Here is a 23,978-nt window from a genome sequence, read left to right on the forward strand (position 1 = left end):
ACCTCTACCTTACAGCACGCCCTGGCTTCTGACACGGATCTCGCACCGTCCGCTATTTGCTTCCCAATTGCGGATGATTCGCCATCCTCGTCGACCATCACGACACTTCCTCGACCTCAACATTGAGTGTGTCTTACTAGCAGCGACCAACATCGTCCTGGCAGTATACTGCAGTAGAAGTTCCTGCACGTGACCAGCTACGGCTGAACTTCCGAGATGCTGCTACAGTGACCGAAACGACAGAGAACTACGTGACGTGTTTGTCAATGGCAGAACCTGCATATACTCTACCGACCGCGCAGATAGACAACCACCACGCTGCCCCGACGAGCGCGGTGGCGCCGTCCGACCCTCCGGCAGAGTTCACGCCTGCTGTTTTCCGCGACATCCATACTCCCGAGTTCTTGACGCGGGACGTGAACCAGCAGATGCGGACACGACGTTTCTGCATCCGTCGTTTCTGGTAGAAGCAGATGATGAAGAAGTGCGCGTGAGTGGAATAAAAGTATGGCGTCTATGCCACAGCACGTCTCTCACATAGCCAGGCGTATGATTGTTCGCGTACGGGCAAATATATATATATATATATCGGTGCCGATCATTTGTGAGGCCAGCTATTGGAGTGTAAATGACAGGCTCGATGCGATCTTGCTTCAAGATATCGATTGTGCCTCTGTTGCCACCATTTAAATGACACACACCGTCATAAAAGCAAATTGGAAGATTGGCAGGGTCCAATATGTGGCCTTGAGCGTAAGCAACACATGTACTTCGTGGCGCATCCATCTCATTGGAAGTTTATGACCTTTCAGGTGGAAAATGACCTGTTGACAATGCTATTAGTGCTATATTACATGTTCACCATGATATTGTTACGTGAGTGACAGTCGCTTTTACAAGTCGCTATTCACAAGATATATTTTCAAGAACGGCTGCAGCGCTGAGCAATCCGGCTCCGAGCTCGAGCAGCTAACGACCTTCGTCCTCTTCGTCGGGCGCACACGCGCGTCGACAATATGGATTCCGGCAGCCTACATGTAGCATAACCCCCGGCGCAAAGGCGCCGTCTCGGCGCATCTAGGCGTCAACGTCATTGGGCGAGTGGTACTGCTTCAGGCGTGCGACGTGTACGATGTCGCTGGCATGCGGGGTGGATGAAGACGACGAGTCAGCAGGAGCGATTTCATAGGTGACGGGAGTCACCGCACGAAGCACTCGGTATGGCCCTGTGTACCGAGAGAGCAGTTTGTCGGACAGGCCAACGTGCCGGGTCGGAGACCACAGCAGAACCAAAGAACCGGCGAAAAGTGTACGTCGCGGTGTCGTTGATCATACCGACGGCGTTGGTTCTCTTGGGAGGTCAGAAGGCGAGTACGAGCGGCTTCGCGTGCATGAGCGGCCCGGCTGATAGCGTCCAGGGCGTATTCAGTGGTCGGAGCTGCTGGCAACGGAATGACTGTATCAAGGGGCAATGTGGGTTCGCGGCCGAACAGCAGGAAAAATGGGGAGTAACCAGCCGTGTCATGGCGCGAGGAATTGTAGGCAAATGTCACGTACGGTAGAGCAAGGTCCCAGTCGGAGTGGTCTGAGGAAACATACTTTGAAAGCATGTCGGTTAGGGTTCGGTTCAGACGCTCCGTGAGGCCATTCGTTTGCGGATGGTACGACGTAGTGAGCTTATGCCGCGTTTCACATGAACGCAGGATGTCCGCTATGACTCTCGATAGAAATGTGCGGCCACGGTCCGTGAGCAGCTGGCGTGGAGCACCATGTTGCAAGATCACGTCGCGCAGAAGAAAATCGGCGACATCTGTGGCGCAGTTTGTTGGAAGAGCTCGTGTGATGGCGTAGCGTGTGGCGTAGTCTGTGGCCACAGCTATCCACCTGTTGCCAGCAGAAGACAGGGGAAAAGGGCCGAGTAGGTCCAAGCCGACGCGAAAGAAGGGTTCGGACGAAATGTCGAGGGGTTGAAGGCACCCAGCCGGAAGCGTCGATGGTGTTTTGCGGCGTTGACATTTCTCACACGCCGCGACGTATCGTCTGACGGAGCGTGCGAGACCTGGCCAATAGAAGCGACGGCGGATTCGGTCGTATGTGCGGGACACACCAAGGTGACCGGCAGTTGGAACGTCGTGAAGTTCGTGGAGTACAGCGGAGCGGAGGTGTTTGGGTACAACAAGCAACAGGGATGGTCCGTCTGGATGAAAGTTGTGGCGGTATAGCGTACCATTCTGGAGTACGAACGAGCGATGAGATCGGTCCGAAGGTGAGGCTTCGAGGCACTCGATGATAGCCCGTAAGGATGCATCACGGCGTTGCTCGTCGGCTATGTGGGTCAGTTGGGAAACGGTGCACACGCAAGCGTCGGTGTCAGGGACGGTGCGCGACTCGCCAACCGGATAGCGAGATAGGCAGTCGGCGTCCTGATGCAGGCGTCCAGACTTGTACGTCACTGCAAAAGTGTACTCTTGCAGTCGCAGAGCCCAGCGACCAAGTCGACCTGTGGGATCCCTTAATGATGAAAGCCAGCAGAGCGCGTGGTGGTCGCTGACTACGGAGAAGTGAGTGCCATATAAATATGGACGGAACTTGGAGACCGCCCAGACAAGAGCAAGGCATTCTCTTTCGGTGATCGAATAGTTGCGCTCCGCAGGTGTAAGGAGGCGACTAGCGTAGGCGATAACGCGGTCGTGTCTCTGCTGACGTTGGGCGAGGACGGCTCCGATCCCGTGACCACTGGCATCAGTTCGGACCTCAGTCGGGGCGGATGGGTCAAAGTGGGCCAATATAGGTGGCGTCGTCAAAATTGTGATGAGGTGAGAGAAGGCAGCAGCTTGAGTGGACCCCCACGAAAATGGGACGTCTTTCTTTAGAAGATCAGTAAGTGGTCGAGCGATTGCTGCAAAGTCCTTCACGAACCGCCGGAAATAGGAACAGAGTCCCACAAAACTCCGAACATCTTTGGCGGATTTGGGTACTGGGAAACTGGTGACGGCACGAATTTTCTCAGGGTCCGGCCGCACACCAGAAGCATCAACGAGGTGGCCCAACACTGTAATCTGTTGGCGGCCGAAGTGACACTTCGACGAGTTCAACTGGAGGCCAGCATTGCGGAAGACGTCGAGAATAGCCGACAGACGCTCAAGGTGGGTCTCAAATGTAGGTGAAAATACGAGGACGTCGTCTAGGTAACAAAGGCATGTTGACCATTTGAACCCTTGTAGCAGAGAGTCCATCATGCGCTCGAACGTGGCTGGGGCGTTGCATAGACCGAAGGGCATAACCTTGAATTGGTACAGGCCATCGGGAGTGACGAAGGCGGTCTTTTCTTGGTCTTTCTCGTCCACGGCAATCTGCCAATAACCGGAGCGAAGGTCTATGGATGAAAAGTAGCGTGCGCCATGGAGACAATCGAGAGCGTCATCAATGCGGGGCAAAGGATACACGTCCTTTTTCGTAATTCGATTTAGATGCCGGTAATCGATGCAGAAACACCACGTGTTGTCTTTCTTTTTAACCAGGACGACGGGTGACGCCCAAGGGCTCGATGAGGGCTCAATAATGCCTTTAGCTAACATCTTGTTTACTTCTTCTTGAATAATCTGGCGCTCCGATACGGACACCCGATACGGTCGACGGTGAATGGGAACAGCATCACCTGTGTTGATACGGTGCTGCACAAGAGAAGTTTGGCCGAGTGGTCGATTGTCGAGGTCAAAGATCTCGCGGTAAGAAGCCAAAAGGCGGATGAGGGCGGCTGATTGCGCTGGGGGGAGGTCTGGGGCAATCATGGGGCGTAATGCCATGTCGAGGCTTGTGGTATCGGGTGGGCGACAAGGAATATTGGAGCATACGTCTGCTGCAAAAGAGGTGACGTGGTCATCGGCTAAGGACCGCAACGTGGCGATTAAGATGCCTTGAGGGAGGACTTGCTTCGTGAAGCCGAAATTTATGACGGGGAGATGTACCCGGTTAGCGGCTATAGTTATGACGCAGTGAGGCACAGTGATGTCACGTGCCAGAAGTACATCAGTAATCGGCGTGACGACGTAGTGCCCATCCAACACGGATGAAGTCGTTGTGAATTCGGCGAATGTTAGGGCTTTAGGCGGTAGGCGGATGAAATCCGAGGTGCAGATGCTGTGTGGGAGGTCGGGGTGAATATCTGGCTGAAGAGAAAGGTCCAAGCAAAGAGTACCAGCGGAACAGTCTATCAGGGCAGAATGGGTCGACAGGAAGTCCATCCCTAGGATGAGGTCATGAGGACAATTATGGAGCACCGTGAAGAGGACAGGAACGTAACGGTCGGCTATGCTTATGCGAGCTGTACACATTCCAGTGACAGGAACAGTTCCGCCATCGGCGACGCGTACAGCTTTTGTAGTAGCAGGTGTGAGGACTTTTTTCAGTCGGCGACAAAGACGAGCACTGATTATGGACACGTGAGCTCCAGTATCGACTAGAGCCGTCAAAGAAATACCGTCCACATGTACATCGATGAGGTTCTTGTTCGTAGGAAGCGTCAACGGAGGATTTGGTTCAGAAGGAGATGATGCAGCGCTACCTCCAGGAGCTGCACGATCTAGTTTTCCGTCGGGTACGATGCAAAGTTGGGCGGCGAGGGGTGGCGGCGGGGTTGGGGCGACGGGGAACGACGGCGTTGAGGGGACGGTGAACGAGCAGGAGGGCGGCTGTTAGGTGTGTCACCAGTAGGGTCTGTACGGCTGGGCGAATACCGGCGAAGATCTTCATATGGGCGGGAAGGCGAGAAAAATTGGGTCCTATATGGCGGCGTCCAAGTGGCGCGGCAGTAGCGGGATACATGACCAACGCGGTGGCACCGGAAGCAGATGGGTCTGTCGTCGGGAGTACGCCATTCCGCTGGGTTGCGAGATCGTGGAGGAACGAATGGGTCACTTCGAGGTGCATTCATGGGCATTGGTCGGGACGAGGGGCGAGAGACGGGGCAGGCGACAGGGAACCCGAGGTTGGCGAATTCTTGTCGTACGACCGCCTGAATAACGGAGACCGCGGGGGTTGGTTGTATAGTGGCATGGTCGAATGGAGAGGGCTGGAACGGCGCTGGACTTGCCGCTTCAAGTTCCCGTCGAACGATACGCGTTACACTCTGCTCAAAGGGCGGTGTAGCGGCGGAATCGGAGCAGGTGGACGTGGCAGCCGTGTTTGGCAACCGAGAAAATTGAGAGTGCACCCGACGGCTTTTGGCCGTTTCGAAACGGCGGCATTCTTGAATGATGCGGTCGATAGTCGAGACGTTGGTGTAGACCAGCAAATGGAAAGCGTCGTCCGCGATGCCTTTCAAAACGTGACCCACTTTGTCAGCCTCGGGCATTGCCTCGTCCACTTTCCGGCAAAGAGCAAGCACTTCTTGTATGTATGAGACATACGACTCAGTAGGTGACTGGACACGGGTAGCGAGCTCTTGTCGTGCAGCTGCGTGGCGACCGGTCGGGTTCCCAAAGATGTCACGTAGCTTCTCATTGAACGTGTCCCAGCTGGTGAGCTCGGTCTCATGTGTTTCGTACCAGATGCGCGGGGTTCCGTCCAAGTAGAAGAGAACATTAGCGAGCATCATGGTAGGGTCCCACCGGTGAGTTTACGTGAGTTACGTGAGTGACAGTCGCTTTTACAAGTCGCTATTCACAAGATATATTTTCAAGAACGGCTGCAGCGCTGAGCAATCCGGCTCCGAGCTCGAGCAGCTAACGACCTTCGTCCTCTTCGTCGGGCGCACACGCGCGTCGACAATATGGATTCCGGCAGCCTACATGTAGCAATATGATTGTTAATAACCAAGAAAATGCTGCATATTACGCTAACTTTATGATGCACACAAAACTGGCACCTTCAACTTCGGGATCCGAGGTAAAAGACGCGAAACAATTGCCGACAACAGAGAGAACACACACACAGGGCGCCACTTCCAACAATGTGTTTTTTTTCAGGAAAAACATGGATGCTATTTATACAGCGGCGCATTTGCATTGACAAAACGCAGCTCTGTTTGCGATAATGACACTGAGGCCACACTACGCAAGAATCACCAGTGCGCATTAATGGAAGACGCGCGTTCCTAAGCTTGAAAGACAGGCCCATACATTTGTTCCCCATCGACTTTCAATATTTGGGAAAGCTCAAACTCGCAATACTTTCCTACCAACAAAACTTTACTACATTTGGGAACCTCTACATTGCGCAAGACTTCATGTACAACGCTTTCATCGAATTTTTGCTGTTTTCATAAGGTCTGAGCCCATGCGTCGTGACAACATTTTCAGGCCAGTTAGTGAGGGTGGGTTGGGAATAGTACATCTTTATCTATGGCAAACAGTTTCACGGTTCTTCTTTTTTCAGAGCCATGCTGGTGCTTCAAAATACTTTGCAAAAGGACCCCATACAGGCTACATGCCGGGAAGGAACCACATTACCACATGTTGCGTGGTAGAAGAGCAAAAATAACAACCAGGCGTCATACAACGCGAAATCTGGAACCATGCGTCACATAATGCCAATTGCGCAACGATTTGGTTGTTGAATGCTTCCAGCCCATTTCAAAGGGATCTGCCATAATTCTTCATCGTCATCAGCCACAGCATCAACAAAGCGCACGAAATGTCTTACAGGTGTTTAGCGGGTACCACTGTCCTCCGCAGAATTACCAAAAATTGCATAGTGGCCGCTTCTCTACTTCACAAAAATGATGATAATTTACTGCGTACTGGGTTCCTCGCAAGTGCACTTCTATTGGTTGACAAGGAAGCTATGAGGCTCCCATGATCCATTCCCTCAGGGTCTCAATAAAGTTAACCCCCCCTCTCTCTTTCACACGTTAACGTATGCTATAAAGTGTGGTGGGAGAGTTAAATAACGACCGGGCCTCACACAATGCGAATTACGTAACTAGTGGGTCGTGTAAAGCTTCCAACCCATTACAGAGGGCTCAGTCAGAATTCTTCATTGCCATCAACCGTCGCATCAGCAAACTGCACATAATGCCTTAGAGATCGCACCTCATTTCTCCGCAGAATGACGAATACTGTCGTGGTGGGTGCTCCCCAACTTCAGAAAAATTATATTTCTTTTATGATTAAATTATTAGTAGCCACAAGAAACTAACAGGCTCTAGAAATACCGCTCTTCCATGTTTCGATGTGACTGTGCTGCGCTTTCCGCGAAGGCCTGGCGTTTCCGTGCTTCGCACAATTTCAGCAAATCTTTGCTTTGGAATTTCTGCCTCAGATATGCACTAGCACTATACCCTGAGATATGCATGATTGCTCACGTTGCATGACCTCAGTTGTTCCGGATTGACAAGTTTTCCCGAGAACCGAAAAACGATTGAAAAAATTGTGGTTTCACTGCGGAACGAAATTATAGGTAAAGTTTCGGTTACATCTTCGTTCCGATCAGAAATATCGTTTTTTTTTTTCGTTTTTTGTTTTCGTTTCGTTCGGACACACTGAGCATTTTTGCTTGCATTTTTTGAAAGAAAATGGACAGACAAACAGTTTATGCAGCAAAATGGTGGGCGATAAATTGCGCATTTAACATCACCAAAAATCTCATTTTTAAACAAATTCGCATCTTACACTTCGCCTCATACTTAAGTGCAACTAATGCTCATCGCATAACCGATAAACTACAGTGCAGCAGTTCTACACCTAACAAGAACGCTAAAGCGCATGGCCTATAGAACCTCGTTTTTTTACCACCGAGTCGCTAAAACGCCGCATTCACACATTCTTTAATAACCACCACGTTTGCGAAGATTCCAAGCGCACTTTATGATGTACTTCAACCAGAAAGCGGCTCCCACACTGAAATGACCCAGGCGAACCGAGGGTACGACGACAATGCACAGCACTCTCGAAAGTTACACTCACTGATCCTATTACAATGCATATGCAGCCGAGCAAGACGAAATGCGTCTATAGATCGTGTTGGGCATACGCACAAGCAGTTAAACTTGCGCTTACATACCGGACCGCGCGGCCCTTTAGAGAGTGCATGACGTGCGAGCACATGCAAACACGACGTGGCTAGCAGACGATGCAGGGAGCCATCCACGCTAGGCGCGCTTCAGGCAGTAGCCGCCAGTTGGTGACTCCGCTCGTTGTCGCTATTGTCGCGGCCAATACTATGGTTGCGTAGTTGCTGGTGTTATTGCGCACGGCAGAAGTAGTTGGGTTGTTGTGGCTACATTCACGTTGCGCGACAGCTGCCTTCCCGCGCACCGCGCCTGGATAAGTCTGGTGCTGTAGACATTTCACTTGCACATGCTTTATTATGAGATTAGGATTGGCTTGCCTGTATTGAGAAGCCGCAGCGGTCTGAGCTCTAACGATGCCGGGGTTCTGTTGTCGCTTACGTTCTGCAGATGCTCGCCGGGCCTTCACTTCGAGAGGCACTGCCTGTTGACGTGCTTGTCGAGCGGCGGCTCCTCTCTGAGCCTTCACGGAATTTGCCTGGCGTCGACACTCTCTTTCTAGGCACGGTTGCTACACGACGCGCGCTGATTCGGCGCCAGAGAAGCGCCGGTTAAAGGAGGAATCGTGCGCTTGACGAGGCAGTGGTGCCCTATGTTGCGCGGCACGGATGTCAGCCGTCTGTTTCCGAAGCGTCCTTAGCGACTATAAGTTAATTATTACAAGTACGTGTTGGTTATTTCTGTTAAATATAATATTTTCGACCTTGCTTTTCAGTTTACCCAGTTTTCAGTATTGCTAGCCGTGTTTTAGGCTTGTATTCAGCACTGGTATTTAACTGGATCACGCCACATGACATCTATAGGTAGACGACAAGCCGGGCCCCTAAAGTGCTACGCACTTAATATGCGCTATGCACGCAGCCTTTGTTTCGTTGTTAATTTACTTTTTAAGTTGTTAGCCTAGAGGGGAGAAATTGTTCCTGCGCGATTCGTCCCGCGCGGCCAGTGCGAGGTATCTCTTCATTCTGGTCTTTTTAGCAAAATTGTTCTATGCTCCTGCTCTGCCCTTAATAATTTCAAAAAGAGAGACTCAGGAGTATGTTGATTCGGCGGTGGACACTTGGCTAACCATGCTACAGAACAAAATGACATAGTATACGGCGAACCGAGCGGAAAAATCGACAATAAATTGCACGGCTACGTTAACAGTCGGAGCATTTGTGCCTTCATAAACAGTAACTTTTCTCCGTTTTCTTTTGTAGACACACGTCGCGGACGTCTTTGTTTTGAAGTTATTTGCATTTATGCAAAACTTAGTGCATATATTTACGACGTTGGATGCTTACAAGGTTGTTTAGCCAGCCTATTTATGGCGCTTTAAAGGCGCTTTTTTAATGCTTAAAAATCCTTTCTCTAGTAATTTTGATCGTCGTTAACATTTCCTTGTGTTAACGTTTCCTTACTAAATTGCTCGAAAACGGTCTCACACTGCGATGGATGATTTATCGTTGCACAACGACGCGTCTTGCTAACTATTAGTTGCAACTTCTTTGAGGTATAGCTGATTTCTACCAACCACAAATCTCTGAAAGCAAAAAAGTACCGAGGTGCCACAAACATCTAACTTGGATCGTAGCAATGTATGGCTTAACCGTGTCATTTCAGCAAATCGTTTTAACTGTTTTCTTCGCAGAGAAGGGTGACTACTAGAGACGAGTCCATGGAAAGCGGTGGCTACGTCAGCCCTTAGAAGAGACAATTTTAGCATTTCATACCCCTCAAAAAAGTAGAAGGCAGAGTATAACTTGCAATTTAAACGAAATAAGCAATGCAGGACGGATGAAACTCTGACAGAGCCTTAAAGATAGAGTCTCTTCTAAACTTCAGAGTGGAAATTGGGTACGGGACGTATAAGAGCACACACACAGCACAAGCGTAACTCGAAACCTTTAATGTGCAAGAACTTTTCTACATATATACACTGTACAGCAGGCATGCGCAAGAGCAGTGCTCACCATAACAACATGCACAATAAAATTCGCCAGTCCTGCGCTGAACCTGCACCACAGTCACAGTGAAAGCTGGAAGAGCGGCGTTTCTAGAGCTAATTGTAAGATCTCTTGGGGCTACTAATGGAAGTACACGAGCAAGGTACCCACTGCGCCATAAATCACAATTTTTGTGAAGTTGGGAAGCACCTACTAAGCCATTATTTGTCATTCTGCGGGTAAGCGAGGCACCAGCTACACGTCTGTAAGGCATTATATGCACTTTGTTGAAGCGACGACTGATGACGATGAATTATGGCTCAGCCCTTTGTAATGGGTTGGAAGCTTTAAATTGCCCACCAGTTATGTAATTTGCATTGGCCGGGTGACGCCCGGCCGCTTTATCCCTCTCCCGTCATGCTGTATAACATACGTTGACGTGGGAGGGAGAGCGGGGGGTGAAGAACTTTACTGAGACCTCGAGGAAATGGATCATGCGCTATGGGCTTCCTTGGCAACCAATACAAGTGCGCTTGCGAGGAACCCACTACGCTATAAATCATTGTTTTTTTGAGAAGTAGGGAAGTAGGCACTATGCCATTTTTCTTCATTCTACGGGGAGCCGTGGTACCTGCTAAACGCATGTAAGGCATTATGCGCACTTTGTTCATGCTGTGCCTGATGACGATGAAGAGTTATGGCGGAGCTCTTTGTATTGGGTTGGGTAGAAAGAGAAAGAAAGGTAAGAAATAGAGCAAGAGAAAGAGAGAAAGAAGGAGAATCAAAGAGAGAAAGAAACATATAGCATAAAACGGCAGAGAAAGACACAAATCGACAGAAAAGGATGGGAAGAAAAGCAGAGATGGAAAGACAGAGAATAAAAGAAAGAGAAAGAAGGAACTAGCGAGAGAGAGAGAGAGAAATAGAGATAGAAAGGAAGTAACCGGCGTTTGCCAGAAGACTTGAGGACCAACCAGCTTCGATGTTCTAGGCGTTGTGATACTCAATGGAAACTTGCCGCATTTTGTATTGAAATGAAAAATGCCTGAGGAATACGTCTCCATTTCATGTCGACGGCCACCCCTGTCTACTAGCGTAGCCAGGGATGGCGGGTTGGCGGGCAATGGTATACGGAGGCTTCAATGTATAATATTGTTTGACAGCTATAGCGCCACTTTACGTCACCGCACCCACGTTGACTCGTGAGGTGCCACATCTCCATCCCGACGATAAACGCCCATGATCATTTAACCCTTGTGGAGCTAAAATTAACATATACGTGGAATCACGGCTGCTCACCGCACTTCTTTTTTTGTCGAGCAGCTGGCCGCGAAACCATGTTTGCTCGCGCAAACATGGTATCAACAGAGCACATAATAAACACTGGTACTCGTTACGCACTCCCTGAAAGCATCGTCAACATTGGAGAGAAACGCCAAGGTGTGCTCTCCCCAGTAATCGGTTCACCTGATGATGATGATGATGATGATGCTCCTTGGATGATGGCACCTACCCACTCAGGGGGATCGGCCAAGAGTCGGGCGGATCATAAAGTCTGAAAATTTTAAGAGCTAAAAGACGTTTGCGCCTGTGCTCATTTGCACACTACCACACTAGGTTTCATGAACCCGGAAGACAGAGGCTCGTAGCATAGCTCGTACTTTAAGCCATGAACGTGGGAATGCGTTCCTCTTGCCGCTGGTGATGTTTCCCTTCGCGAAAGTATTCAATGCATAACATTTACTCGTGGCCATGATTGCCTTTCTGTCGCGCTCATTGCAGCAGTTTTAATGGTCGCTGCAATCTCACTTGAATCATTATGCGGTGGTGTAATTCCGGTGGTGCATGTGAAGGCTGCACTGCTGCAGCAACGAACTGTCACACGATAACATGACACGAAAGGCAAAGAACATAACAGGCTTAATGCATCTAGGACGTTGTTATTCCGTAGGCACTACTCTGAAACATGCCCTTGGGACGATCGCTAATAAATTTCCAAGGATCAAGACAAGTGTTTTTCCTCCTGTCACGTCCCCAGTAATAAATACCAAAAGTGCTGAAAAATGAAACAAATAAACAGACTAGTGATACACATTAAAGTCATTAGCTTGACGAAGATGACAAAATATCCTCAGAGTTTTTTGTGTTAGTAGAATCGTTCTTGTGTGACATTTTAAAAATATCAATTTTTGTTCTTGTTACCGAATGGCGGTTCGCTATTCAAACACGCCGCATGATATTTTCTAATGGTTCAGATTCCACTGAAGGCAAAGAATACTTCTTTGGGTCATTTGTGCGTCTACACTACTTGCAGAACATCGGAGCAGCACAAAAATAATCAACAAAAGGTGCCTGTCGGAGCAGGCGTATAGTAATCAAGGTGTCAAGAGTGAGCCTGTGTCCGCTGTTTTCACAAGGCAGGCTGCGGAGCTCTCTGCGAGTGAGACAGATGGAGAGAGACCGTCTATACAGGTAGAGAAATAGAGAAAAAAATACATGGCTGATCTCTTTGTCATAGGAGTCGGTATAACACGAAAGTTAAACGTGTCTTCAGAGATGTAGTGGAGCGTTTGTTGTGCATTGTTTCGTCACAAGGGCGAAGGAATGAATGCCATAGCAACAAACTGTAATGTCATGCAAAGAACGGTAAGCAGCTCGACACATGCAATGCGCTGCTCAAGCACAAAGAAATCCACGGAAGAAAATTGGCCACGTATCTGCGTGCTTCGCTGCCAATGTCGTCTAAAGACGATAGAAGAGGCGCTGCGTGAGATATGGACGCCATCTGGCAATACGTCGGGAACATGAGTGCTGTGTTGCGGGCTAGTAGTCCCGGCGCAGCGGCAGGCGAAGACCAGCGGTAATCAACGCTACCGGCAGGGACGCCAGCCAGCCCGAACACGCTGTTTGGCGCGAAGCGCCAAAGCAGAAGAAACGTCCGCACTCAACAAGTACTCTCCACACACTCTTTTATTTACACGTCGCCTGGGTAAAACAGGAATGCCAGAGCGGCGCCCCATGGAATTCGTACAGCGCAATACTGAACCGAAACCGAAACACAATAATGAGCTCGTGCAGAGGGCACGGAGAAAGGCAAGTTTCAGCGCAGCTTAAGAAACTAGGGTCTCTAGAATAACGTATCTGGGTATTTTCTATTAAGGAACACGCCACCCAATACTTACCTAGTGATGTTGCGCCTCAGATATGCGTATTGTTTGCTACAAATCAACAATGTACCCAAGTATGACCAGCCATACCAGTTCAAGCTGGGTGGGCGGTAAGCAAGTGGTTCAACTTTGGCCGGGTGGATGAATCGAGTGACGTGCCGACAAACAGAAAGACAGACAGACAGACCAAAATTTCTGCGTTGAAGTTCCCCAAGAAAGGCTATCGTCCTTAAAACTTACACAGTATGAGCGCGAACTAACAACTCTCACAGCTCGACAGCTAAAGCGCGCTGCTCAAACACAAAAAAGTACGCACGAAACGAACGCCCGAGTATACACAAAGCAGCGCTAACTGTCACAGTTGTAACTTACTTATGTGTTAGCAGCGCGCTCCTTTCTCAAAGCGGCCGCTGCAGTGAGAGAAGTGAACTTCGTGGTCTCTGTGACTTCAACGCAAAGTTGCGGTGAGAGCACAAGACGCACAAACCACTGCCATGACGAGATAAGTGCGCGCGCACGAGCGACCACGCCGAGTAGAGGCGCGCGCTCACCACAACGTGTGGGGCGACGACCTATAAATCACGTCCATCGAACCCTTGTCGCCATCTCGCTAGTGATAACGGAAACACGCTGAAGTGCCACCGATCTCTGATTACAGCCACCGGCAAAGGGTGCATGTAAATAACTCGCCGTTAGTGTGTTGAAGAACATGCTCTGTGGCCGAGTCGTCTCGCGCCGTGCGTTGAGGAGCTAAGGCTCGTAAGTTGGACACCCCATGACGGAACTTTTGTAGCATTATTTACATTGGCTGAGCTGGAGCAGTTTCGCGTGCTAGTCCAAGAGCCGTGCTGCGCATGCGCGATGATCAGTGACGTCACAAGGCGCACAGTTGGCGTACCGGAGCCGCCGCAGCCGCGCACGCATTCCTGGTCTACGTATTCCAGAGGAGTGTCGTCATAGCCGCGGCGACGAACAGGCGGCGGCGCGTGTCCAGCTCTACTCCTCCGTTGCGCACTGGCCGGCTGACGCTACGCCGGCCATTGGGGCCATAGAGACGGCAGCGTGCTACTACACTGGCCACCGAGCCGTCTTCGTGGCAATAGAGAAATGGCATTGGGCAAAAAATAAATATACAAGTGTCACATAATGCTGATACAGCGTGTGTGTGTGTGTGTGTGTGTGTGTGTGTGTGTGTGTGTGTGTGTGTTTGTGTTTCACTGAAGCAGCAGTAAACGTGATAATCAAGCGAATCCTCAACAACCAGGAGAGCTAAGAATAATTAGCTGAACCTTAGCTCACGTTACGTATATCCTGGCATAGCCGTGATAAGCCACCACAATTTTTGTTGGGGTTTTTTTCTTCGCCCTCTCTTAGTCTATATATTTTACAACGTCATATGCTCGACAAAAATAGGTCAGTGGAGCCGTGGTGGACCCCGGCACAAAACGCTTTTGTATTAAAAACATAAAAGAAAGTAACAAAAAGAAAAAGACAAAAAAGGGAAGAAGTACAGGAAAAGAGAGAAATCAAAGAAATGGACAGAGCAAAGACTCAGAAGGCAACATAACAACATATCAACTTAGAAAAAGATGCAAGGCGAGAGACACACTACAAAGAGGAGCAGGTAGAGAAAAAAGTATCAAATGGAAGATAGTAGGCTGGAGACCAAAAAAGATAGTAGACTGGAGACCAACTACACAAGGAGAGACATGGAGAAATACAGGCATAAAGCGAAAAATAAAAAAAACAGAAAGACCCAGGAAGGAATAGCCAGACAGAGTAAGAAGTATAAAGCAACATACACAACAAAGAACCTACAGAAAGACAGAGAAAACATAGCTGTGGAAGCGTAGTTTGGTGTGGGACGTAGAAGAACTATAATATTCATCAACCGGCAAGCGCTCTGTTCGTTATCTCCTTCATTTTTCTCCTTTTCTTCCTCTTCTGCTTCTAGTCCACCAGCTCTGCTATGACCCAGGCTGGCGCCACTTTGTGCAAGCTCCGCTCATTTTTTTCGCATGGTCACTCATGGTAGAGCACCTATATTTGAAACTAGCTCGTCCACAAGGTAGATTATGGCTCTTATATTGTTGGAAAATATGTTAAGTTCAAGCATTTCACCTCATCTTTTATGCGTTATGTTGTAATACTGGGGTTACTTTAACTGGCTGGTGCACTTGAATTTCAAAGGTACAATGTGTAGAGTGTCACAAGCTTCCTAAATATGCATTTCGTCCATCACTGATCAATTCAATGTTATGCCATCATCGTCAGCCACTTTTCCGCGATACATGTCTTGTAGGGCCTTTCTGATCTCATCAATATGTACCGTTATAATTTCGATGTTGTGCTGAACTTCGTTATCACTCATGGTAGGGCAATTTACGCTTCAACTATACTTTCGAGTATAGAAGTCCTCTGCCACCTTTACTATTACAGTCGAACCTTTCAATAAGGAAATCGCCGGGGAAGCGATTTTGTTCGTTCTCGTGAGAATTTCGTTTTCGCGAAAGTCGAAAAATACCCACCCCAATTAGTCCGAACGAGCAAAATTTATTTCGAGAAGCCGCTCATCTTGTTCTGTTTCACTTTCCTTTAAAGGAGCTTGACGGCTCGAACCTCGCAGCTTAATCAGCTTTGTATAGCTTTGTAGTCGTCGTGGGCGCCGAGGAAAGCGCGAATGATGTATCTATTTATCTTTTACAGCATGCATTATGGTCCTTCCCCCAAGAAGTTCCAAAATGCTTTTCTGCTGCGACCCTTTCATAATCTTGCATGTATCTCTTTGACAAGATAGCTTCAAGTGTCACTAAGTTTACTTTTGTTGATGAGGTTCCCTGATCAACGATCAGGTTGTTGATCAGGGCTCGCTAAGTTATTTTTTCCCTGCGGTGGTTACCTGTTCTCGCTTCGTTAATAAGTATGTAGTGTTCTGAGAGAGCTTACATACTTTCTAAATAGGTGTATTGCCCCCAGTTTCAAGTTGGTTAGTTGTTTCCTAGAAAAAATGGCTCAGCCCACCGCGAGAAATCAGACATGAATCAAACGGCATTAGAACTTATGCTTGAGAAATTGTGCTAGTTGCAAATGCGTTCATATATTGTTTCACTCCATGTTCTAATTTTTCAATTTTTTAGTTACGTTAAAACCAGGGGAATGTGGAATTGCACTTACGAGCAAGTGAAATTCTTTAAAGCATGGAGAAAGGAATGGCATAGACAGTATCAACCAAATCACGACCACAACAACTGTATTCTTTATCATGTCTGTCTCATTTTGCTTGCGGCATCATGTTAGTAAACCCTACGTACATGACTATTCTATCCCATACTATATTTTCTGATAATGGGACAGAATGCAGGAAAAGTGGTAAAAAATGGGCGCATGAATGGTTTCTTCAAGTTTTTCTTTCGGCGAGCACCTCTGGAACTATGTCAAAAAATACAGCGCACATGATGTTGTGGCTCTACGAAGAATGTTAGCAATAATAGTCAAACAGCTAGGTCTGGATTATTCCCGATGGCAATATTGTTGCGAACAAATATCTCATGGGTACCCAGAACGAGTGCCCTGAATGAAACAAAAAAAACACATGTGTCAGGGATTAACGTGTCGCGTCATGACATCATTGTCTCCGCAGTCATTCCTTAAGCAAGCAACTTTATTAGACCTTTTACTACACCTGTGAACATTCCGTTCCGATTGTACGCCCATTACTTGAATGATTCGAATGCTTCGCTTCCTTACTATGTCTATAGTGGGAAGGAGGCAAATAAATTTAGTGTTGAACAATACACAAATCTTCCATTGAAGTTAATACAAACAAAAGAGTCTGAGTGTCATTGCTCTTGGGTTGATGTGGCGCATTCTGTTGTATACACGATTGTTTTGTAACCACTAACGTATTTCGAATACGTGTCGTTACATTCCTTTGATGGAGGCGTAGTGGGAGTGGTTGTCCCAAGGTAGTAGTAGATTGTCTCTGTGAATAAAAATAAATATATATATTTTAATCAAACTGAACATTCTAAAAGAAAATTTTATCAGTGGTATATACTCCATACAAATAGCTGCTTCAGCACCACCATTAACCTTACATACACCATACATCATACATCATACATCATACACCATACATCAAGAAAAGAACGAAGAAAAAACACGGTGAAGACGCTGCCATGTTCTTTGTCCCGGTAATTTTCGCGTTGTTTTCGTGCCAGTTAACTGTGAACGAAACTCCGCAAATAAAATTACTACATCCGATAAGAAATTTACTAAAAACCAATACACGTTACGAATACAATGAAAAGGTAGAGGTATTGATTACCCAGTTACCACTACACCGGCAAAAAAAAATTCTGCATTCAAATTGCGGCACGTGAGATTTTTGTCCACGTTGAAGTTTTCCTGAGTTACGAGAGCATTCCGAAGTTATTTGTAGGATAGTATACGGAGGCTGTGCTTCAACAGCATTGCTGGTATAATTGTGTGTGCAATGAATATGTGGACAAGCGACACAATAACTGCTAACGCAGTACTCTTTCTTATTTAATGTTGCTTTATAGTAAATACAGTAATTATCGCTTCGTGGCTGCTGCAATATACTGCGATTGGTTCAGCGGCCATCTTGGAAACGCTTGTATTGAAGGCCAAAACAAGGCACAATAAGCACCACCTACGAGATTGATTTGGATCGCTGCAACATAAGGTAACATTTTTTCACCAATGAATGAAATCTCGACGTTGCTACCTATTTGTAGCGCATCGAAAAAGGTCGACAACTCGCCGGCCTGCGTATCAAGAACAAGCAGAAACTCGATAGCCGTCCCTACAGTCTTCGACGACGCAACTTGCAATACCCACGCGGAGATATTATTTAGGTCTGCACACTAATACGCCGACGCGGACTCAGCTAAAACCTTCTTCGGCGACACTTCAGGCCATACGAAGTGCTTCGACGTCTCGGCGCTCTTGACTACGTCGTCATGCGGGACGGCATTACGAATTTTCAGCGTCGAGGCAGACGACATCAAGTTGTCAAATGTCATCCGCGTTAAGGCGTTTCATACGCCTTAGGGAACCTCAAGACTCTCTCATAGCTTTATGATTGTTCTTTCTTTGTGCATGCACATTTTTTTTTCCTTTGCATGTTCTATAATAAGCATCGGGAAAATGCTTTTTTTCAGACGGCGCGTGGCACTTCGACGCGCTCTTTATTGTTTTTATTTTCATGTAAATGGTCCGTTACACGAGCGAACACTCACTTGCACAAGCTTTACCCATTGTCTCGCAGAAGCCAGATTACCTTAGTCTTGTGAAATAGTTTGAGCGCGCAACGCCAACAGCATAGTACATTCTGGAACTAACGCGGCAATAAGCAATTAGGCTGCAATCCTCGATGCCCCATGTATGAACACCGACGCACCTTACCGCAGATGAGATTACCCACGGTCGATGCTTTGCTCGCCGCAATCAGTGTACAGAGTGTATTGCTTGTACTTTGACTCTTCATTCCTGGGCACAAGCTCAGCCAAATAAGTGTTTTGTTTTTAATTGCTCGAGTGCCGTCTGGTTCGCCGTCACCCCGACGTGACTACATGCACATATGTACCAGCCAGCTAGTTCTTACGCGATGATTACAAAAATATATTTGGGTTTTGTGAGAAGCACCAAGAACAGATCTGACGGCGCATATGCTAAGCAGATTGTATCTATTTTGCCTGTTTTCAGCCGCGAGGACCAATCTTAGTTCTTCGTACACTTCCTTTCGCGCCTTCATCAGCTTTACCGATAATTCAAATTCATGTTTTGTGGATGTCCATTCTTTAGCCCATATTTGCAGGTTAGGAAAATGACAAATAGCCTTGTAACAGTTAGATGACTGGTATTTTAATTCACATGAACCAATCACACAGTGATTAATAATATATGGCGGTTAATTACGCTAACTCCATTCTAAAATAGTTTTGGCCCAAGGGAGGATAGTCTGACATGCATGGCATAATTAGGTATTGAAAAAATCTCTGGATCATGCTGCGTTCATTGATGCTGACGGGTCGTCCACGTTTTATTTATCCTAGCGGTCGCCGCGCCGTTACTCCAAGTCACCTCGAATGGGCGAATGCCTTGGTTTTCTCTGGTAATGATTGAGCGGAACGTGTTTGGCCTCGGACACCAGAATTGCTCGTTCTGTATCAGCCTCGTACCTGAATTATTGCAATGCGCCAGGGCGTGTGTTCCTTGAGGCGCATGCCATGTGACATCTACCGCAGAGGTTCACATTTCTCAGCTGCGTATACGAAGACTGTATCACAACCACACAAATAACCACGAGCAAAAAAATCCCAGGGCGCAAGCAGCAAGGGGCGCGAAAGAAATAAAAGCCGTGCTTTAGTCGCTGCGTAGTACATGGCTGACCGAAGCATGCATTGAGGGGTTTTAAAAGGCGGTTTGTGCATCTTTAGTGAAGTTCCATTTCGCAAAGTTTGCTAAATCACTTATCTTTTATAGGTACACAAACTTGGGGAAATGGGCCCTTTAGTAATCATTACGCCCGTGCTTAGACTTCACGACGCGTCTAATAGGTCAGCCGCTACTGCGTCTAAAAAAGTTGTTTCCTGAATGCAACACTCTCACCTGTGGATCCTTGATCAACCTTACTATATTTCTCTTTAGCGCTCTCGTATTCTTCAGCTTTCAGGGGTATACCTGCCGAAACGAAAAAAAAAACATATTGAAAATGGAATCCTCGAAGATAATTTTGTCGTCATCAAACATTGCCCCTAGTGTGTTAAAAAATACTCATGTATTTATATCATTTTTAGTTTTATGCTGCGGATTATTTATATTAGCAAAAAGAATGAAAACAGTGAAGCAACAAGAAGACAAAGTGTATTATAGCCAACGTGGGAGCTCTCGCTCAGCACAGTTCGGCAGTCCAAAAATACGACGTCGATTAAGCACAAGCCCTCGATGTGAGTGCGAGCCACGGTGATGGAAAATGAATAGGAACAAGAAAATTATAATACTAATACCTGTTGGAGTTTAACGTCCAAAAAACACGATATGATTATGATAAATATCGTAGAGCGCTCCGGAAATTTGGACCACCTGGGGTTCTTTAAAGTTCTTGAAGCCGCGGCCGGGATTCTATCCTGCGGCCTGCGGGTTAGCATTCAAGTAACAAAGCACTAGGCCACCGTGGCGGATAACAAGTAAATGAATAGCACAAAAACAAAAGAGAGTCCCACCTACGATGATGTGGTGTGGAAGCGCAAAAATAACTTGATGCAGCACTGGCATAAAATTTTGACCTCGAAAAATGGTTTTTAATTGAATGCTCGGTATGCATAAGTTTTTATCGAATGTTGGTTTGTACCTATTACTTGGACATTATTTCATTTCGAGGGTGAAGAGCGCAAGAAGGCTCAACAGCCTGCTATATAGGCAGTACTGAGACGTGTTTAGCGAGCACCCCACGCCGGCGCCATCACGCTCGGTGACGGTGGACTAGTAATGATAGCGTCGACAATCTCAGTGTTTTTATCGTGGTGTCGAGTGGTGGCGACGCCTGGCAAGGGCTTCACTTCGATTATGTGAGTCGGTTCGTCTCAAAGCCTGCGTCTTCGCTGCTCCGCTTCCAATGATTTCTCGTCTGCGCGTGAGCGTGTGATGATTCCGAGCGATGATCTCAACGGCATTACGCGCGCGCACGGCGTGAAATAATCATGCTATGCTTACGGCAGTGGCGTTTCAAGCACCGAAATAAGCAATGTGCTTGTTGCGGAGAGCTCGAAATCTCGTTTATAAAAACTGCCAGGTAGAAGTGCACATATAATTTACGTTTCCAGGCCACGCGTTTTCGCGACGCATGCAAACTTTGCCGTACGCACCCGGAGGGTGTGCTACTGTTCGGAGTTTCAAGGGGACATGGGCGAGACGCGCAAGCACGGACACCTTGCTGCGATCGAGACACGCGGGGCGGAGCCAGCGTGTGTGTGTGTGCGATGAAAGAAGGCGAGCCCGGTGTAATCAATGAATCGGTAGATGCGAACTGGATTCTGAGCACTGCGGATGTGTTTCACCTCGAAGACGACCATTTGCGTTGAATAAATCACTTGTTGCGGTTAGCCACCGGTCTGCTTATTTTAGGGGCGAAGCTCCTTAAGGCGGCACCCGTTCGTCCCTCGTAGTCGTCATCGTCGTAGTAGTCCGTAACAAGTCTTACGCTTTGGTGGTGCCGGTGGGAGATTTCTCCTGTGCGTTGTTGAACAATAAAAAATTCGCAGCGTGCGCGTTAACTAAAAGCCGAATTCTTCTGTCTCTCATTCCCCATTAGCAGCCATTGGCATGTTCCAGTAGGAAACGTTAGTAGAAGTAGAAGTGTAAGTGTTAGCTAAAAGCCGACTTCTTCTGTCTCTCATTTCCATTAGCAGCCATTGTTTACCTCCAAGGTAGTGCCTGGTGAAATTTCTCCTGTGCGTGATTAAACAATAAAAATTTTGTTCAAAACGCCGTTGATTGATGAAATAAACCAACGAAAGACGCCAGATGTTTTGTAAAAGCAGAACGAAAGAACGCCAGATGTTTTTCTTAAAGTGTAGTAGTAGTAGTTGTATGTAGCCACCTCGCCCGATCGTCAACGGGCGAGGTGGACCGGCAACGGCGCGAGGACCCTGCCGTACGAGAGTTAAATCACACTAAAAGACATACTTTGCGGGCGATACACTCTAGTGAGCTTTCAACTTTTCGTCTTAATGTACATGATAAAGAAATTATTTCTACTAAAAACGCAGGGCACACCTTGAGCAATATATTTGGTTTTGGGACGCTAAATGGAACCATGAGGCGATGCGAAGCCGGAGCACTTGCACGATCGCGTTCCGTTGGCTTTCGTTGGGCATGCTACCGACCTTGCGTCGTGGAACGCGCGTCCTGTCTTCCCTCTAGCCTTGCCTTTAATTCGCACAGGGCGAGCGGGGAATGCGGTCGCTCTTGGCGCTCTTTCGCTCGGGAGCGGACTTCTTCCTTGCATTTCACCGATCACAAGTGATAATGAAGGGACCACGTAAACCAACAGTACAATAAAAGTTTGATGTTTAATATATACACGATTTTTCACACTCTTTATATTATATACTGGGCGCATTTCACGGAAGAGTTTCACGGTTTACAGATGATTCCCTCCGTAGCTTCGCCCCACTCATCATCATTCACCCCGTGGATATGCTGTGATTTTTTTTCACGTTGGCTCACTCTTCACTTCAATGTTCTTAAGGTGGTATGGTACGTTAGATCGTCCAAAAACGCAATTCCCATCATTGATGCTCTTGTAGCGCAGTCATTATTTTATGTTGTAAGCACTTTCCGCGTGTTCTTTATTTAAAAAAAAAAACGCGTCTTTCTCACGATCACTTTGTTGAGAATTTTGGAAACGATGTACGTTTTCTAGAAAAATATCAAACCGATTGCGCTGATTTTTTTTTCAGATTATATTTGAAACCCTTCAGAATAGTCCGAACACAATATCTCGATTATGTATACGAGTTATAATTAGGAAAAAAAGGCAAAGTGAAACGTCTCTCTAATGGCGCGTGAGGATTGGGGACTTCAATTATTTTCTTGTGATATATTTGTAGGAACACGTTCATAATTTCTAGGGATTAATTCCAGTATTAGGTTGAATTAGCCAACCAATGTTGACGGTCATATTATTATTGGTTTTTAGAAAAGGCACACATAAATTCACACCCCAGGATAAAATTTAGCAGTCAAATGCAAAAAAAGCAGGAATGGCTACAGGGCAACAAGGCTAAGTTTTTCAAGAAAATATGGAACTGTTCCTGACATATCAAGCTGAAACGAAGACAATGTGTTTACCCTACCATACCCCCAAACCAAGTCAGCATTGTTTTTGAACTGCGGAGCTCTTTAAGCTTTTCGTTGTTTGAGGTGCTGCGAACAGAAATTATGCTGATGAACCGTCACGCCCTGGTTTCGTCCTCTTGTACGTCTTCTGTTTCGGTCCCAAAACACATGCGCCGATTTCTTCGGCGTGGAATGCGGTAACTACGATGGGTGAGTCTGCCACGTGACTAAGATCACGTATCACGTAACAACTATAGTCACTGGACTAAAATCACGTCAAACCATGCAAGAACTAGTAAGGTGAACAAACATCGCGTCACACCTAGCCACGCAACTAAAATGCCGTAACATCTAGTGATGTCACCAATTATCACGTAACACACCTAGTCGCGTGACTAATGTCATGTAGAGGGAGAGGGAGATAAAGGCGAAGGAAAGGCAGGGAGGTTCACCAGGTTGTATCCGGTTTGTCACCCTACAGAGGGGGAGGGGGAAAGGAGAGAAAAATAATGTAGGAAGCAAGGGGGAAAGAAGGAACAAGTGATACGTGCCTACACATCAGTGTTCACCACGCCCACACAAACAGTAACAACCGGGAAATATTTGACATCAGTCCGCGAGCAAGCGTCCTGCAAGCCATCACATGCTGTGGCTTGGGCGATGGTGAAGTGGTGGCCGAAACAAATTTATAACACCTACTGAAACAAGGCCTGTGTTTAGATAGATGTGTCGTAGAGCTTTGGGGTGGCGGATCGCAATTGCTTGTTACCAACTTGAGGAACGAGCATGGACACCTTTTCCGATGCACTTCGATAGCTTTTGCCAACAAATTAGCAAGTGTTAACAACTGTTTCACGTCGGAAACAGGGGACACCGCAGACACGTCACTGGGTAACATCGACATCAATCCTGCACTGCTGTCCGACAACCAGGCTTAGGGATGGTAAAATTGATGAGGGATTAATCAAATAATCGATTAAAAGTCTGCCGCAAAACTATTATTCGTCA

Source organism: Rhipicephalus sanguineus, chromosome 11, assembly GCF_013339695.2.
Source record: "Rhipicephalus sanguineus isolate Rsan-2018 chromosome 11, BIME_Rsan_1.4, whole genome shotgun sequence".
Taxonomy (NCBI): Eukaryota; Metazoa; Arthropoda; class Arachnida; order Ixodida; family Ixodidae; genus Rhipicephalus; species Rhipicephalus sanguineus.